The 17,835-nt window shown below is 45.0% G+C and overlaps 1 protein-coding gene across 3 annotated transcripts in view; it reads left to right on the top strand.

Annotated features, from left to right (window-relative positions):
- Positions 1-17,835, top strand: part of SERPINE2 (serpin family E member 2) — a 52,755-nt gene that overhangs the window by 12,206 nt on the left and 22,714 nt on the right. Inside the window, exon 1 of one of the 3 annotated variants that reach the window (XM_010948862.3) lies at positions 4,144-4,344. The exons of the other annotated variants lie outside the window; for them this stretch is intronic. The gene's annotated coding sequence lies outside the window, so the exon portion shown is untranslated. Of the gene's footprint in view, positions 1-4,143; positions 4,345-17,835 lie in introns of those variants that run through there. 3 annotated transcript variants of the gene reach the window in all.

Here is a 17,835-nt window from a genome sequence, read left to right as displayed (position 1 = left end):
ATTGTTCAGTGACAGCATCACACATAGATTCGAAAAGTGCTGTATCACAGGCAGCTTGGAAGAAATGTAGACGATGTGCTCAGGAAAATGGCTAGACAACAAGTGATGACAGGCATGTAGACGATGTCTGGGAAAACTGAATTAAATTGCTTCACGGAAGGTGGAAATGGAAAGAAAGGTTCTGTTTCTAAATCACCGCGTGTGTGATTTCACATATTAGTCCTAAAGTTTACTTGGTCTTGTCAACCAAAATTTGGGGGGGTGGGGGAGGAGGTGTTAGGAAAAGAGGGCTGTCGTATTTGGGAGATGCTACACGTTCAAGCACACGTGGGACTTAGAACGTGAAAAGCAAAGGCTTTCCTGCTGGAAGAAGGGGCGCCTCTGACAGCCTGGGGGAGGGTCGTCAGATGTGCTGGAAGCACCGTCCTGCTCTGGGAGCAAGAGGGCGAAGCTGGAAAACTGGATCAACCCCAGTCTGGGCGGCGGCGGGGGTGAGAAAGGACCCTGAGGGGTCTGACAAGGGGCAGGCTGGTGGCAGGAGCATCTCTGCCCTGTCTCTGGGAGAAGCCTCTGGCAACAACATCTGGCGTGCGCATGTGGGCACAGCCGTGTGCTCTCTCGCCTCTTTCTTGCCGTGTGACGTGCGCACATGACTCACCCGCTCTGCACGTGTCCCGAAGGGCTCATGTGAGGTTCAGGAAGACGATGCGTTCGCAGGGCCGTGCACACAGTGAGAGCTTTATCAATGCCCTCCCACCTCCTGTGCGGCTCCTCGCCGGCTCCAGCTGGCGAACAGTGCCTCTGTAAGTGGCTCTGAAACTGGGGAGATGGTGTCCCCTGTAACATGTGACTTCATGACAAAAGGAAGCTCAGCCTCCTCCAGCCCTGAAGATTCCTCAGCGCAGTGTCTCATAGCACAGAGTGGACAATGGTGGGTAGAACTCCATTAAGGCATTGATTTTTTTTTTTTTAATTAAAAAAAATTTTTTTGGAGGAAGAGAAATAATTAGGTTTATTTACTTTTTCTTACTGGCGCTACTGCGGATTGAACCCAGGACCTCATGCGTGCCAGGCACACACTCTACCACTGAGCTACACTCCCCTCCTCTTAAGTCACTGATTTAACTCCAGGAATCCTTGTTCTACCTTAGCTTTGGATGTGGGGAGGTGTAAAGGCTGGTCCTAGGAGTGAGAGTTCTGTGTGTGGCCAAAGAGTTGTCACATCACTTCTCAGGACGGAGTCACATGTGTGTACCGTCTGAGGTGCAGGATGGGGGAGGGAGGTTGTCACTGATTTTTTAGATGCGGAAGCTGAGTCACGGAGCAGGTGTGGGGTTGGCCCCCTGCAGGCAGGCCTAGGCCATCCTATCCCACAGTCCTGTCGCTGTGGACACAGGTTTCCTCTGGGAAGGAGCTGAACCTTCCCCTCCCCCACCGGGTCCCTTCGGGAGGCGTCAGCGGGCACCTTAGCAAAAGAAGTCATGTCAGGCTAAAGGCAGAACTGTGGTATCTGGGTGACTAAAGCCAGGTTTGGAGCTGTGCCTCCCATCACTTCAGATGGTTTCTAAGCTTTGCAGGACTTTGCTGGCTAGATGGTAGCTTCCCCAGAAAAAATATATGTAAATATAGAGTGGTCATCTTCTTAAATATTCCTTTGGGATTTTATTTGTTTACAACCTCATCTCGCTGCCTTTTTGGATATTTTCTTTGTGCTGCAGAGGTTTGAGTCAGTCAAGTCTGGGAGCGTTTGTATGCTTGAGAAACACAGCCCTTTTAAATCCATTGTTTTCAAAGTCACTTGGAGCATTAAAAACCTTGGGTCATCAATTCCTAGTGTGAAAATTTAGGAGTGGTTGGGGCTTCAGGCAAGCAGTATTGACTTAAATGTGTAGAGCTCTTTCAGACAGCATTCGATTGTACATTTTAAAACAGGGAATGCAAATTGAAATTCCTCCTGGGTGCTTTAACTCACGCATTATATGTGCAGTATTTTCAATTAGCTGCAGAAAAAAAGTACATTCGGGTGTGGGTCTATTTTTACAGCTGGGAATTGCTCTGAGAACACAATCGACTATTTCACACGTGTGAGATTTATTTAAATGACTCACGGGGCATTTGCAGTTTAACCAATAATTGAAAATATTGTTGCAGTGTGGCAGGTAAAAGTAGGAAGTCATTTTGCATTCCTGGAGAGGTACTCCAAGCGCAGTAGCATTCCAATAATCGAGGGGGCGGGCGGTGGACAGGGCTGAGAGCAATTCAGTCCTTCATATCTCATTCCTGGGCTGAGCCACACCAGGAAAGAAAGAGCATGCCTGGCTGCCTGAGGATGCTGCGGGAGGCTGCCCTCAGCAAGGACCCAAAGCACTGAGGCATTCTCTTATCTCTCTCTCCTGTTTTCATTCACCAGACTCATATGGAAGGTCAGATCAGCTGTGAGGAGCCCCTTCCTTCCCCCAAATCTCCTCTGGCCTCCTGTTCCTTCCCCACCATTCTTTGCCTCCTGTTTCACACCACCCATCACCTAGCACACTAAGGCTGAAAGCCAGTTGAGTCTGTAAGGATGGACCAACCAGCTCCTCCCTGGTGGTTCATAAACGTTACTAGGGATGTAGGATGCGCATTCCCACTGAAATGACGTTGTAAATGGTGGTCAGGGAACACTATATTAAAATGCATGCTTGCTACTGTGATTCAGTCAGAGTGTAGGTTAATTAGGCATTCTGTGGGCAGAATTAAAGTCCTAGCCACCAACTTTTAATTTTTCTCTGTCTGGATCAGTGGTTCGTTCTCAGCCAGGGGCAATTCCCCCTCTCTCCCAGGGACATTTGTCAGTGTCTGCACACATTTGGTTGTCACAACTGGGTGAGCCGTGGGTCGAGGCCAGGGTTACTGCTGAGCATCCTGCAATACACAGGGCAGCCCTGCAACACAGAATCATCCAGCCCCAAATGTCAGTAGTGCCGAAGTTCTGCAACCTGGCTCTAGAATTTCTTTTAAAAAAAAGAAAAGAAAAAGAAATGACTTCCCAAAATACTTTTGATCACAAAGTTCTTGTAAGACGGTGGCTTCTGTCATTGACATTTGTACATGAAGTGAATTCGGGTGATTGCTGAAGGCCTGGCTTTTTCAACAAGGCCTTGGTTACGTAGAGAGCACCTCGGTGTCCTGCGTGCACATGTTGGATGCTGGCTGGGGCAGTGTGGCGAGCAGGACAGAGAAGGTGCTCACTCCACCCGCAGGCATAAAGAGAAGGGGCGGTAACAAAGGTCCTAGTTGGAAGGAGCAAGACTAAGGCCGAGCTCTGCCCGGCAGGTCCTGCGATCCGCCAGGGGGAGAGTGTATCTGTATAAGGAAGCCAGATCCGGACCAGGCTGGCCAAGCCGTAGGCTCTGGTGGGGGTGGGGGCGGGTGTTTGCATCTCATCCGAAGAGCTCAGGGAAGCCATTGCAGGTTTGATCCAGGTCTTGGTGTTGAGGGTCAAGGTCCGTCTTCCCTATCCACAAGGTCACTGGGGCAGTGCAGACAGTGGGTTGAGTGTGATGTCCTCTTGCAGGAATGTTGGTGGCTTGCTGAGCACAGAGGAGGGAGAGAGCGTGGACCATCAGGAGCTGTGTCAGAGGCAGAGGGACAGAGCTTGTGTGGTGTGGGGGAAGGGAGAGGATGGAGGGCAACTCCCAGACTTTCTACTTATGCTCGTGGCTGGATGGGGAGCTGCACTTACTGAGATGTAGAACCTTGAGGAGCAGCAAGTTTGAAGGGGGAGGAGTAGAATTTCCGTGAAAACAGGTAAGGAGACTTCTCTATTATCTTTCTACCCAATGTTTCTTTAGAAAAGAAAGTGGGTTTTAGAATCCACTCTGCTGGCTAAAATCTAAGCCATTTCTCCTGGATTACCTCTTCTCTCCAGTTACCATTATAATGGGTTTTCCAGTGAAGCTCAGAATGACTCCTAAATGGCTTCCTTGAGCAATCATCAAGCGTTTTCTATATTAGCTATTTCCTCCATCTATGCGAATAAAACAACGAGATCCTGCTCACCATCCAGACTTCCGAGACAGGGCTTGTGTGGCTTTGCCACACGGACACTTTTTAAAAAATTGTGTTAGTCTAATCCTGCCCTGTATCATTTGCCGTCGATAGGAAACATTTCCTTATTCATCAGCCCAGCAGTCTTGTAAAGAACACCAGGAAAGTCACCAGAGCCTGACCTCCGTTTCCTAAGTCACTCAGTGTCCGCAGGTCCTTTCCTGACCCCATCACCAGGGCCACTCGAGGAGGCTGCACAGAGCCCAGCTGCTGACCCCAGGAGGACAAGGCCATCAGGTCACCTTTTGACCAGAGGTGAGACTCTGCTAAAGTCACATGCTAGACCTTCAAGGCCTCCCATGGCAAAGAAATGAAAGAAATGGCCCACAATTGAAAAAAGACCAGGAGTAAATAGAAAAGGCAGCATTAAAGAGTCCCTTTGATTTTCGGAAATTGGAATTTGGGGATATTTTGGAGTTGAGGGAACTGTTAGTGTGGGCTGGGGAGTAACCCTGAGAGGCTGAGGAGAGAGACCAAGGACCCTTCACCCTCCATGACAATGGCAGTGTGGCAGAGCCTGCTGGTTGAGCCCTCGGAGTTCAAGAGCTGTCCAGAGGACCTGAGCTATGTCACCTTTTTTCTTCCTCACAGCAGCTCATCAGGCCAGGACTGCTGTTGTACCCATTGCACAGATGGGAAAACCAGGCACAGTGAAGTTTGGCACCTGTCAAGGTCATGCAGCGAGTGGGCAGGGGACCTGGTCTGAACGTCAGTGGCTTGTCTTGGGGCCTGCAGAGGGCAAGAGGTCCAAGAAACAGGGCTGTCTCCAAACAAAGAATTATGAAAAGGCACAGTTACGCAAAACCAGATTTTTGATAACTTTTTTTCTTTGGAGTGTTGACATTTTTAGTGCGCTTGCAGTATTGGGAAAAGAATCAAAGTGAATAATAAAAAAGATCTGTCTTAAGGTATATTTGTTTGCTGACTAAAATTTTAAAATAAGGTTTCTTATTTTGTACTTTTTATTTTAAGATAGTTGTGGATTCATATGCAGTTACAAAAAACAATAGAGAAAGATCCAACATGTCATCTTCACCTGGTTCCCCCAAAGCTAACGTCTTGTACAGTGATAGTACATGACTGTAAAGACCACAGCTAACTAGGACAGGGGCATTGTCCGTCTGTCCACCTTACCCAGAGTTCAGCAGTTTTACCTGTTCCTGAGTGTGTGTGTGTGTACTTATTTCTGTGCAGTTTTATCACACTGTAGAGTCGTGTCACCACCACGGTCAAGACACAACAATTTCACTACCAGGATTCCTCATGTCAGCCTCTTATATTCACACCCACGCACCGCCCTCCCAGCCTCCCTAATTCCCAGTTACCCCGAATATGTTCTCCATATCTATAATTTTGCCATTAAAAAAAAGTCTAATGGATGGAATCATACAGTAGGTGCCCTTTTAGAGCTGACTTTTTTTCCCTCGGCGTAATTCCCTTGAGACCATCCCAGTCATCACCTGTATCAACAGCTCATCCCTTCTTACTGCTGTGTGTCCCATGGGAGAGATGTGCCACAGTTTATTTAACCAGTCCCTCGTTGAACAACGTCTGGGTTGTTTCCAGTTTGGGGCTTGTTGCAAGTAAAGTTGCTACAAACATCGGGGCAGGCTTTTGTGTGAAGACCTGTTTCCATTTCTTTGAAATGAATGTCCAGGATTGCTAGATCATATGGTTAAATGCATGTAAGAAACTGCCAAACTGTTTTCCGGCGTGGCTGTACCGTTTTCCATTCCCACCAGCAACGTGTGAGTGAGCTAGTTTCTCTGCATCTTCTCCAGCATTTGGTATCATCACTGGTTTTTATTTTAGCCATTCCAATAGGCGTGTAGTGACAGCCGGTTGTGGTTTTAATTTGCATTTCCCTAGTGGCTAATGATGTTCAACACCTTTTCATGGGCTTAGTTGCCTTCTGTATGTGACCTTCAGTGAAATGTCAGTCCGTGTCTTTGGCCTGTTTTCTGATTGGAAGGTTTTTTACCTTTATGTTGTGAGAGTTTTTTATATATTAGACAGTTGTTGGATATGTTGGTTTGCAAATATTTTCTCCTGGCCTGTGGCTTGTCCTCTCATCATCTTTGTAGAGTCCTTTGCAGAGCAGATATTTTTTGATTTTGATGAGGTCTGGTTTATCAGTTTTTCCTTTTCAGGGTCCTACTTTTAATATCAAGTCTAAGACAAAATAGGGTTTTGATTCCTGCCTCTTCTAACATGCAGGGTCTGATCGTGAGAAGGAAGCAGCGGGGCAGGATGGACACTGGAGTGTGACGGGTTGTTCTCCCAGCCTCCGTCTAGTTTGGACCCCGGTGTGTGTCACAATGAGTTGTTGGTCAAGGTTATGGCCCTGGGGACCTGTCTTACAAAGACTATAAGATGATGATGGTGTTAAAACAATTTTTTTTTCAAAATCTCAGTTTCCAGAACCACCCGTAGTACCTCCTAACACAAGGCCTTTGTGGACATGCGATCCTCAGTCTGCAACGTTCTCCCCTGTCCCCAGCCCCCTCCCCCTTTGGTATATCAAGCTCCCCCTCTAGTGCCAGCCTTCCTCAGAGCACCTCCCCGCGGGTGTGCCTTGGCTTCCCTTTGCTGCCTGTTCTACAAGCTGTCCGAGCACTTGCAGAGTAAATATGTAAAAGCGAATTAAGTGTCCATTCAGTCTTATGATGATTTCCTTGAAGTCCCTTTCCATCTCTACCAAGGTTTCTCAGCGTCGACCCTGTTGATATTTTGGGGACAGGTCCTCGTGCAGAGCTGTCCTGAGCCTCGTAGGATGCTGGGCGGCACCCCTGGCCTCTGCCCTAGATGCCAGTAGCCCCCTCCCCCTGCTGTGACACCCCGCACCCTGTTGTGACAATCAAAAATGCCTCCACATGTTGCCAAATGTTCCCTGAGGGGCACACTGCCCAGGCGGAGAGCCACACTCTAGACTATCAGCTCTGGGAGAGGAGGTACCGGGTCCGTTTTTCTTCGTGTTCTCTCCCGGCCCTGTGCCTGGTACCCTGGTGCTTCATTAATGTTTGTGAAATAGATCAATGGATGAACGGTACCTGCTGGCAAACCGTTCTCTTTATACAGCAACCTTGGAAAGATCGCTTGATTTCAACAGTATCAAGTGAGTTTAGTTGTGGAGCTGAGCGCTGGAAATCTAGAGTTCCCCTCTTCCTAGTTTCCTCGCCCTCCTTCCCTTCTGCCTGAAACAAGGATGCGGGAGCCTTTGCATTGCTGCCTGATGGAAGCCCACATCCCCCGCTAACACTGCCAAGGCAGGGGCCTCCGTAGCTTAGAAGAAGCACCTCCATCCTTCACGGGGCTGGGCGGCCTCCCGCGATCTCTGAATGCTCCTTCCTTCCGAGAATAAGGGACATTCCTGCCGGCAGAGCAGGAACCTCCGGCAGGTGGCGTTTTTGGGATGACCTGGCGCAGGGATACACTGGAGATGCAATTCAGCTTTGGTCTCGCGAGTCTCCTTCCCTCTCCAGCTGGTCTCTGCTCCCTTTTCATGAGGGAAGGGAGGAAAGTAGAGGTTTGGGGGCAGTTTTGCTTAGCTAAGCACTGTAATTGGGTATAATTAGTTCAGAAAGTTCCCAAGGAGTAAGTACAGTAGTCGGAAGAATAATTTGGGGTATGTATGAGCGTTTTAGATTTTTCTCTCTGTACCTGGCAGATCTGTTCCCTGAACCTGGCTTTGGTTTAGCCAAAATAAATAAATAAATAAATAAATAAATAAATAAATAAATAAATAAATAAATAAAGGACTGCTGAGAGCGTGGGGGACCGGGCAGTGGGTGGGGAGGGGCAGGCTGTTGGGAGGTGATGCCTGGCCGTGTCGGCGTCATCGGCTCCTTGCTGCTGCTTTACGGGAAGGATGTCGGGGTGCCCAGAGCAGCTGCAGCAGAAGGAGGTGGAGGCTTGTCCTCCCCCCGCAGAGGAGCAGCCTGGCCTGGTGTAGACGCCTTCCTTCCCTTGTGCTCCTCACAGGAGGCTCAGGGTCACGCAGGCCTCCCCCCTCCAGCTGCAGAACCCCTTCACCAGGCTGTGGAGGAACCTGATGTGATGAGGCGGGCTGACAGGCCTGAGCTTTAATTACTGGTAGCACAGACCTTCCCTTCTGGGATTCACAGAAGTGGTGGACCGGATTCCTTCCTCTCCTCTGCAAAGAAGCCTTGGGTCGAAAGTTCTGGTTGGGGTGGGGGTGCTCTGTGACAGCTGGTGTCAGCGCAGTTGTTGCTTTAACAAGAAATAGCCTGTGACTTCAGCCTGGAGCCTCAATTCTGAGTTAAGGGAAGTCATTGGTGACACACTGGGGAAGAGTTGGAGTGTGTGTATTTTTGTACCTTAGACCAGGCTTCCTCATCCTCGGCACGACTGAGGTTTGGGGCTGGATAATTCTTGTGGTGGGGAGCCATCTTGTGCACTGTAGGGTCTGCCACATCCCTGGTCTCAACCCACTAGAAGCCATTGTCATCACCCCACCACCACCACCACCACCAGACATGACAACCAAAAACATCTCCAGAGATTGCCAAATGTCTCTTGGGAGGCAGTGTCACACCACCCCCCGCCTCAGCTGGAACCTCTGCACTAGAGTCACAAGCATCCTGTTCAATTCCTGTCCCCTGGAAGGCTGTGGTCACTTGTTTACTCCGAGTGTTTGATGATTTAAGCACAGGACAGAGAGGTAGAAAGAAGTTAGCGTTTCTTCCCTTTTTCCTTGGTTGACCCTTTAAACTCCATCACAAGACTCAGCATGGTAGATTGGCTAAAAGTGTCAATTTTCAGACATCCCTTCACCTTGGATAATCTGTACTGTCCGGGCAAGTTATTTAATTTTTCGGGGCCTCAGTTTTCATCATCTATAAAATATAAGTACTAATGCCTACTTCTTAACTTGAGGATTCAGCTAGACATTAAATGTATAAAGCTCCAGGGACAGTAACTGGCATATAGTAGGCATTCAGTAAATGATGGCTAATATTTTTGAAAACGTGAGTGTATTCTACAAGCAAATCGGAATTTTTTTTAAGTTAGCAATAGCAGTTGCTGCTGCTGCCTAAAAAAGACAGTTAATTTCCATTGAATTACAGTTTATTTCATAAGCATTATTGAATCCCAGCTATATACTAGGTACTATGCTAAACCAGGAAATAAAAAAATTAACTGTAATCCCTGCCATTAAATATCTAATACATAGATTTAGCCACAAAAATGGGTCGAATCATGTCCATCAAAATAAAGCCACCACTTACTGAAAAAGCTCAACATGAAATGATTTATGGGTTGTAATGGGGTATAACTTCATTTCACTGTAGATAAAAGGATCCTACTATATTCTCAACTCTCTCATTTTACAAAAAGCACCAATTTTTATTCAAGTTTTTATGATCCTGTGATTTAACCACTGTTCTCATGTTCCATTGCCTTCTCTGCTCCCCCTTCCTACACATTTCAGCTGATCTAAGTCCCTGCTGATTTTTTTAAATAAATAAAAAAGGGATGCTTGTTTTGAGTGATGTGTCTGTTACAGAAAGTTTGAAAAATATGAAACAATATAAAGACTAATAAACTTAACTCAAGTTCCCACCATCAAAAATAACTATATAGATAATATCTTGATACCTGTCTGCCTAGTCTTTTTTCTGTGCCTGTGTATAATTTTTATATAGTTAATTACACCGTAAGTAGTTTTCTTTTTTCAATTAACAGATATATCACCACAGTCAGTTACAATGTGTCAATTTGTGGTGTACAGCGTAATGTCCCAATCATGCATATATATCCATATATTTATTTCCATGTTCTTTTTCATTAAAGATTATTACAAGATACTGAATATAGCTCCCTGTGCTATACAGAAGTTTGTTTTTTTAATCTATTTTTGTATATAGTGGTTAACATTTGCAAATCTCAAGCTCCCAAATGTATCCCTTCCCACCCCCTTTCCCTGATAACCATAAGATTGTTTACTATGTCTAAGTCTTTTTTAGATGAGTTCATTAGTGTCCTCCTTTTTTTCTTTCTTTTTTTTTTTTTTAAGATTCCACATATGACTGATATATTTTTCTTTCTCTTTCTGGCTTACATCACTTAAAATGAGGATCTCCAGGTCCATCCATGTTTCTGCAAATGGCATTATTTTATTATTTTTTATTGCTGAGTAGTATTCCATTGTATAAATATACCACAACTTCTTTATCGTGTCATCTGTCAATGGACATTTAGATTGCTTCTGTGTCTCAGCCATATAGTATATAGTGCTGCTGTGAACATTGGGGTGCATGTCTCTTTTTGAATTAAGGTTCCCTCTGGATATATGCCCAGGAGTGGGATTGCTGGATCATATGGTAAGTCTATTTTTAGTTTTTTGAGGAATCTCCATACTGTTCCATAATGGCTGCACCAAACTACATTCCCACCAGCAGTGTAAGAGGGTTCCCTTTTCTCCATACCTTCTTCAGCATTTATTGTTCATGGACTTTTGAATGATGGCCATTCTGACTGGTGTGGCATGATGCCTCATTGTAGTTTTGATTTGCATCTCTCTGATAATTAGTGATATTGAGCATTTTTCCATGTGCCTATTGGTCATTTGTGTGTCTTCATTGGAGAGTTGCTTATTTAGGTCTTCTGCTCATTTTTGGATTGGGTTGTTTGGTTTTTTGTTATTAAGTTGTATGAGCTGCTTGTATCAGAATATATTAGCATATCTTTATGTTTTCTTCAAAGATAGTTTCTTAGCTTCTGAAAGATAACTGTGTTGGATGGATGTCATGAACTGTCCTTTATTGTTGGACGTCATAGGTCATGCTCTCTCAGATGCAGTCCTTGAGTCAAGGATAAAGTGCAGGTGATTCATTGAGGAAGTGCTCCCAGGTGAAACAGTAAGGGGATGGGAGAAGTGGGAATTAGAAAGGGAGGCAGCCTATCATGGGGGCGATATCAGGTGAAGACCTCCAGTCACCCTAATCCCATGGGAGGCTCTGGAGGTTCAGTTACACCTTCAGGTGGTCTTTGCCACCTCGAGGCAAAGGAGCTGGTCTTCTGTGCTCCAGACCAGTAGTCAGAGGCTGTTGGCCTCCTGGATGGCAGAATGGTGTTTGTAAACTCCCAGCCACTGAGAGCCCACTAAGATGATGGGCTCCAACCCTCACCAGCAAGCCTCTGAAAGTAACAACTAGAAACAGCAACAAAGCACACAGAAGCTAGAGGATAAGTGCACACAGCTGCTAAAAGCTCACCCACAAAGTCCCTCCATCAGAAATTTGGGTTGCAATGATCATTGCTATTGCAATTTTATATTGCAAAGAATATTGCAGTGATTTTGCTGCTAGAAATAACTCCACGGTGAACATTTTTAGACCCAGTTCCTTTTGATTATTACCTTAGGATTGATTGATAGGGGTATATTCCAAGAGATATACACATTCTTAAGATTATATATACCAAAAATTGCATTTCAGGAAGATTTTTCTCAATTTTCACTTCATCACTTACTGTTCACTTATTAGCAACAATCTAGAGAGCATCAATTTCTCACCTTTGAGTAGAAGACCTGTAGACAACATCAGAGTTATTCTCAGGAGCCAGAAAAGTCCTGTTCCTGGTCTAGCTTTGCGTATAGACTGAATAAATAATATCTCAAAATATGATTCTTAAAATGTATCCAGATGCTTTTACGTGTAGATAAAAAAGAATGTGCATTTTACTCGTGTTTGTTAATTCATGATAGTATTTTATCATGTATTTTCACCAGTGCTAAAAAAAATATCATTAGTCATGATGCATCTCTAATACATTTTTAGGCCTCAAAAAGGTGCTACCTTGTTTTAAAGACTGAGAATCACCGGTCAATAATCACTGTAGTATCTTAGGACACCTCTTGTCTGTCGATTAGAAAATCACCCATATAAACTGCGGTGTCTTAAAGATTTGTCAATAAAAAAGTCTATAGGACTTGACACCATGTGTAAAACAGATTTAATGACCCAAGTCAGCAGACTGAAAAAACACATCTCAGACCCACGAAAGAGCCGTCAGAACCATTTTGGAACATACTTAACTACCTCCACCCCAACCATAATGTGACCTCCCTTTCTCTTACAGAGGTGTGGGAGTACACCATCCTGGTCTTATTCTGTGTCTCAAATAGTCTAAAGAAGTTATGAAGATACAGACAGGGCTGTATCAAGGCAGAAGTATCATGTTTGATGTATTTTCTTAACTTGATCCTTGAGCCTTTCTAAATAGCTACTGAAATAAAAGTCACAGACTATTTCGGGTCTTGGGCACTGAGGAAACCAGGGAAGGGAGCCAGCGTTTACTGAGCACCTACTCTGAGCCAGGCACTGTGCTGGTTCCTGTCTGTCTTTTGTTTGTGCATGTAGCATTCCCATGACCACCCCTGAAATCTGATTTCTGATAGAGTGAAGGAGAAAGCTGAGGTTCATAAAGATTATGGCTTGCTTTGGATCCCTTGCTCTGGATGGTAAAATTGGGATTGGAACCTTAGAAGAATTTCCCCTGACACTTAGAGGAAAATAGAATAAATGTTCCATAATCTTGTATTTTAAAAGATGGACAACTAACAAAGCCTCAGTTGCCTTCTTCCTGCTAGCCTTCCCTCTTCACCCCAAAAGAGATTTCAGAATGACTGATATGTGGGTGAAAAGCCCCAGGTTGTCAGAGTGTACTTAAGATATATGTCTCTTTGCTGAAGGAGTCTGTTAGACATTGTTACCATACGTTTCAGTAGCTGAACATTTCTTTCCTAGGTATTTTTAGGTTCCTTCTGGCTAAATTAATTAGTATCATGGATCGAGCATACACTCTGAAGTCTGGGAAAAATTTAAGAAAAAAGATCCAAAAAGGTCTCTAAGCCTCTCTAGTAACCTGGAAGAGCTCGTTTTAGTACCACCAGGCTCCTGGCACCTGGATTGGTTGGCACTTCCTGTTTCTCCTCCTCAGTCTTAAAGATGCTGACTCATTCTGATGACGCTGTATGCTTCCCAAGAGTATCAAGATGCCCTTTGTTTTGCATGTTCATTTAATTTTCTATCTTAAGAGGAAGTGGTAGGTATTTGGCAGACATATTTCAGCAATGTTTATAGAAGCTTGAGGGACCAGAGTCCTCCTCTCTCCGTTATAGGTCCGGACTTGAGGCTTAACCTCAAATATTTGTGCATTAACAACTGCAGTCATTTTGCAGATACAGCCTTCATCTCTGTTGGTCAACTCCTGAAGGTCTCCAGGATGCCTCTTGCCAAACACCGTTAACAGTCAGGCCTTTGCCTGTTGGCCAAGTATTGGTGAGAAACACTTGGCCTGACTGCTGGGCAGCACAGCCCTACTTAAGGCCTCTGGGAATTCTCAGTTTGGCAGCCTGACACTTTCCCTTCACATTGATTTTTGGAGGGGAAGCTCTGTGAACAAAGCTGTTGGGAGATGTTGTGACTAATGTAATCTGACGTGCTGTTTTTCTCTCCCTGCTGAAGCCTCTCTAGAATTGGTGAATCCAGAGGTAGATTCATAAAGGATCTTAGTTTCCAAGAACCAGGATCCTAGCGACCAGCAGGAGGTCAGCAGTTTCCCAGTGCTTGAGAAAAATGTCAGCTTTCGTTGAGGGGAGGGCCCTGGCTGTCCCACCTTGCTTGCCCCCTGAGGTGAAGTAGGGGACTGTCGGTGTCCTGCTGTGGGCCAGGGGTACACTCCAGGCACTTGCATTGTTAGGATCCCACTCTTAGGATCCAGGAGACTCACTGCCTTCACATGAGAGGAATCCACCTTCTCATGCCCAGCTCACTCCCCCATCTTTTCATCGTCCAGTGCATGTTCCCCGGGGCCTACAGCCATGGGAGGCAAACCAGTTCTCCTGTGAGCGGTCTGTCTTCTGTAGTTTGAATTTCAGTGTTTGGATACAGTCCAAAGAGGGATGTAAATGGATTTGGATTTTTCCACACTGCTGTTGCCCATTATCCCCACTGTTAATTTAGGGTTGATTTGGTGAGGAGACTCAGATTGTGGTCTCTAAATACTGTCTCTCACTGAAAGGAACCAGAGTTCCTTAGAGAAGTGTCTGATTCCAACTGGGACAGGAAATATGCAAAATGGGCCTGGATCATCTTGCCAAACCAGAAACAAGGAAGCTTTTGAGACTGTAGGGTCATATGAAAGGTTCAGGAGCCAACCTGAAGAGGCCCGTTCTGAGCATCAATAAAAGTAATAGCATTTCAATAGATCAAAACCCTTAAAATATGCTGAAAAACATGCGTTCATAATTATACTAAGCAAACAAACAAAACAAACCCGCTCTGGTCAACACTAAGAATTCTGGGTAACCAGGTCATTATTTGAGAATGATACAGGGGATGAATCTTGCCTTTGCTATACAAACTGAACCTCAAGATAGCCAGATAGTTGGTTATGGGAAATTTCTTTTTATAGACATACTCCCACTAATAAATGAAGAAAGAAAGTAGCTCCATTTGGCAAGCCCTAATAATACAACATTGTAAATCAAACGAACAAAATAATAACATGCAAGAAAAAAAGAAAAACCCAAAAAACAATGCCCTGAGGCAACGATCATGACTAACTGCCAACATCACAAAAAAGAGACAGACGGCTGCTGTCTCCTGACTGTAGCACCCTGAGCAATACCTCTATGAAATATTTCTGCAAAAAAGAACTTTGAATCTGATCAGCGTCTAGAGCAGAAGTTGGCAAACTTCCCGTGAAGGCCCCGGTAGTCAGTGTTTTCTGGCTTTGTGGTCCAGCTGGGCAGCTGTCTGTTCAACTTGCTGCGGGAGCTTGAACACAGCTGAAGACAAAACAAAAAGCGTGGCCAGATCTAGCCCAGGAGTTTGCAGACCTCTGTTCTAGGTCTAACTGCCAGTTTATAGGCAGTAGGAGGACCGAGGAACTTGTGAAACTGCGTCGCATGAATGCAATCGGCAAACTTCAGCCTGGGAGACCCCGCAGGACAGATAAGCTGATTTCTTCCATTAAAAATCCCAAGGAAAAAGTTCAAAGTAAAGCAAGTAGGGGAAGATTTTTAAAAAGACAAGAGACATATCCACCAGTGGCAATCTGTGGAACTTATTTAGATCCTGTTTCAAATAAACCATAAAAAAAAAAACTAATAGACAATCAGGAAAGTTTGGACACTGACTAGATATTTAACAGTAAAGAGTAATTAATTTTTGAGTGGGATAATGATATTGTGTGCGTGTGTGTATCCCTTAGGTTTAGAGTGTATACTGAAAATATTTTGAATTACGTGTTATCTAGAATTTGCTTCAAAATAATCTTTGATTTTAGAAGAAATAAAATAAGTCATGAGTTGATAATTATGTTATCTGGATGTTGGATATTGAGGATTTATTTTTGCATGTATTTGAAATCTCTTATAAAGATTTTTAAAATAGATGCATTTTACAAAATATAGCATTTAAACCTTTTTTTAGAGAAAGAGAAGGGATGGAGTATTTTCTGTTTGTTAGACGCTCCTGGGTCATCGTGAAGCAGATGTGAATCATCTGGCTAAGAGTTGGAGCCAGAAGAGTCCTGTCAGTGGTTTTCCCCCCAAAGCTGTTTACGTACATCTTTGTTAAACTAAATAGGCCCGACAGATGTCATATTATTTATCACTTGAGCTGACAGCTATCTTCTTATTTATCATTTGCTTAGGTGTTATATGTAAAATATAATTATTTTGTAAGAAAAGAATGTGTAAGGTTGAAAAGAAGCTTCATCATCGGTGACCAGCAGTACCAGTTAGTCTCCCACTGTTTCAGCCGTGAGCATCCGTTCAGTGCAGGTGTCCGGCCACCAGGGCCGTCACAGCCCAGAGAGCTCATGTAAGCGATGGCAGCCGGCTTGGCTGGGCCCGGGGCCGCGGGAGCAGAGGGAGCTGTGGGTACAGGGAGGCAGGCGCCCGGCCCCTGGGGTGGTGGCTGTGCAGGGTGTTTGCCATGGGAATAAGAGAACCATTCATTTTCATTTTTCCCTGAGAATAACTCTAGATTGTCTGTGACATCATTTAACTTGTAGTTGTTTAAAATCTTTTCAGAACGCCTGGTCTTCCAAACCAAACAGCCATGCAGCTGGATTAGTTCCATGCATCAGCCTCTGGTTTGGTGTCTACCCAATGGCTAGGCCCTACACGGGGGCCTGTGGCACTAGGTTCCAAAGTGCCAACGTGGCCCTGCGTTCTGTGGGCTTCCAGTCTAGTTGAGAGGGGGAGAAAAGCATACTTGAGAAACAAAATAAGAGGCGCAGAGAGGAAAGGCTGTGGGAATTCAGAGAAGAGGGCGGCCAGCCCCATCTGGGACAATTAGGGGAAGCTTCCCGCAGGCCACAGAAGGCGTTGGGGGGAGCACGGGTGATCGAGGTGGAGGGCGAGGGGGAGAGAGAAGCAAATTCACGGGCAAGAACAAGGCCACGGGCAAGACCAAGGCCTAAGAAGAAGCCAGCCCTGTGCGAGGAGAGTGGGTAGGTTCCAAGCTCGTGGTCCTCCACAGCTCATCAGTGAAGGAGTTTTCAGGCCAGGATGGTGTTCTGGGCGATCAGATGAAAGCAGGCAGCAGTCCGGGAGTGACAGAAGTGAAAGGTGACTTGATTGTGGCGGTGGTTTCATAGGTGTACACACCTATCAAAATTCATCCGATTTGTACATCTGAAATATGTGTAGTTTACTGTATGGAAGTTATACCACAGTAAAGTTGTTTTAAAACAAAATAGGCAGCAGACAGTGGGAAGTACGGCACTGAAATGCAGCGGAGGATTTGAGCTGCAGGTTTGAGCAGCATCTGTCTAGAGGTGAAGGCTGAGGTCACGGGGTCTGCAGAGAGTGTTTCTCTAGCGTCTGCCCGTGGCAGGTGGTACATTTATAATGTGGAGATGCTCTCCGAGTCTGGCCTTTGCATAACTACCAGCCCATTATTAGCTACACTAAATCTCGCCTGAAGCTCAAAGCAGCACCCAGATACTTCAAAACATTCCCTGCACTGGGAAGGAAAGGTTTAGCCTAAGAGAAGCTGTACGTCCGTGGGGAAAAAAACCCACATTTGGAAGAGAGTACCTGTGGTAATGGCTTTATTTATAGGTTTATGGTCACCCTCCAATGATGGCCTAAAGTAGAGACTTATTTTTTTACTGTTATGAAAAGATCATTCAAGAAGTGGAAACATTTAAACAGGTTTGTGATCATTCATATTGATGCTGTGCAGTACATTTGAGCAACATCTTTATTTCTTCTTTCTCAATTGAAAGTTTAAAGTGTAATTTCTCTTAAAAAATAAAAATAAACGGAAGATGACTATGGTGTTCCCGTAATGAAGCTCTCCTTGTTCTAGAGAGTGAGCCTTTCAAAGCCTGTTAACGCCAACTGTTACTTCATGTAAAAGACTATCTATTTGTATATGAATATGTATTAATAGTAGGAATGTTATCAGCCCAAAGTATGTATAGATCAACACCCACTCTCCTAGCTACTGAACTTTGGAGAGAAGTGAAAACTTAGACACGAACATAAGCCAGGTGAGTTTAGATGAGTGAGCATGTAGCCTAGGAAACTGAGGCCAAGAAGAAGTTACGCCCAGAACATCAATCAAAAAATAGCTCTGATTCCAAGTTCTGCACAGCCCTGACCCTGTCCCAGCGCACTGTTATGAAACGACACACAGACATCTCTCAAAAACGTCCCAAATCCAAGGAACCAAGAAAAACACCCGTGGCAGCCTTCCCCTG

The sequence above is a fragment of the Camelus bactrianus genome, chromosome 5 (genome assembly GCF_048773025.1).
Source record: "Camelus bactrianus isolate YW-2024 breed Bactrian camel chromosome 5, ASM4877302v1, whole genome shotgun sequence".
In the NCBI taxonomy this organism is placed as follows: Eukaryota; Metazoa; Chordata; class Mammalia; order Artiodactyla; family Camelidae; genus Camelus; species Camelus bactrianus.
This window is presented reverse-complemented; position numbering and strand designations above follow the sequence as displayed.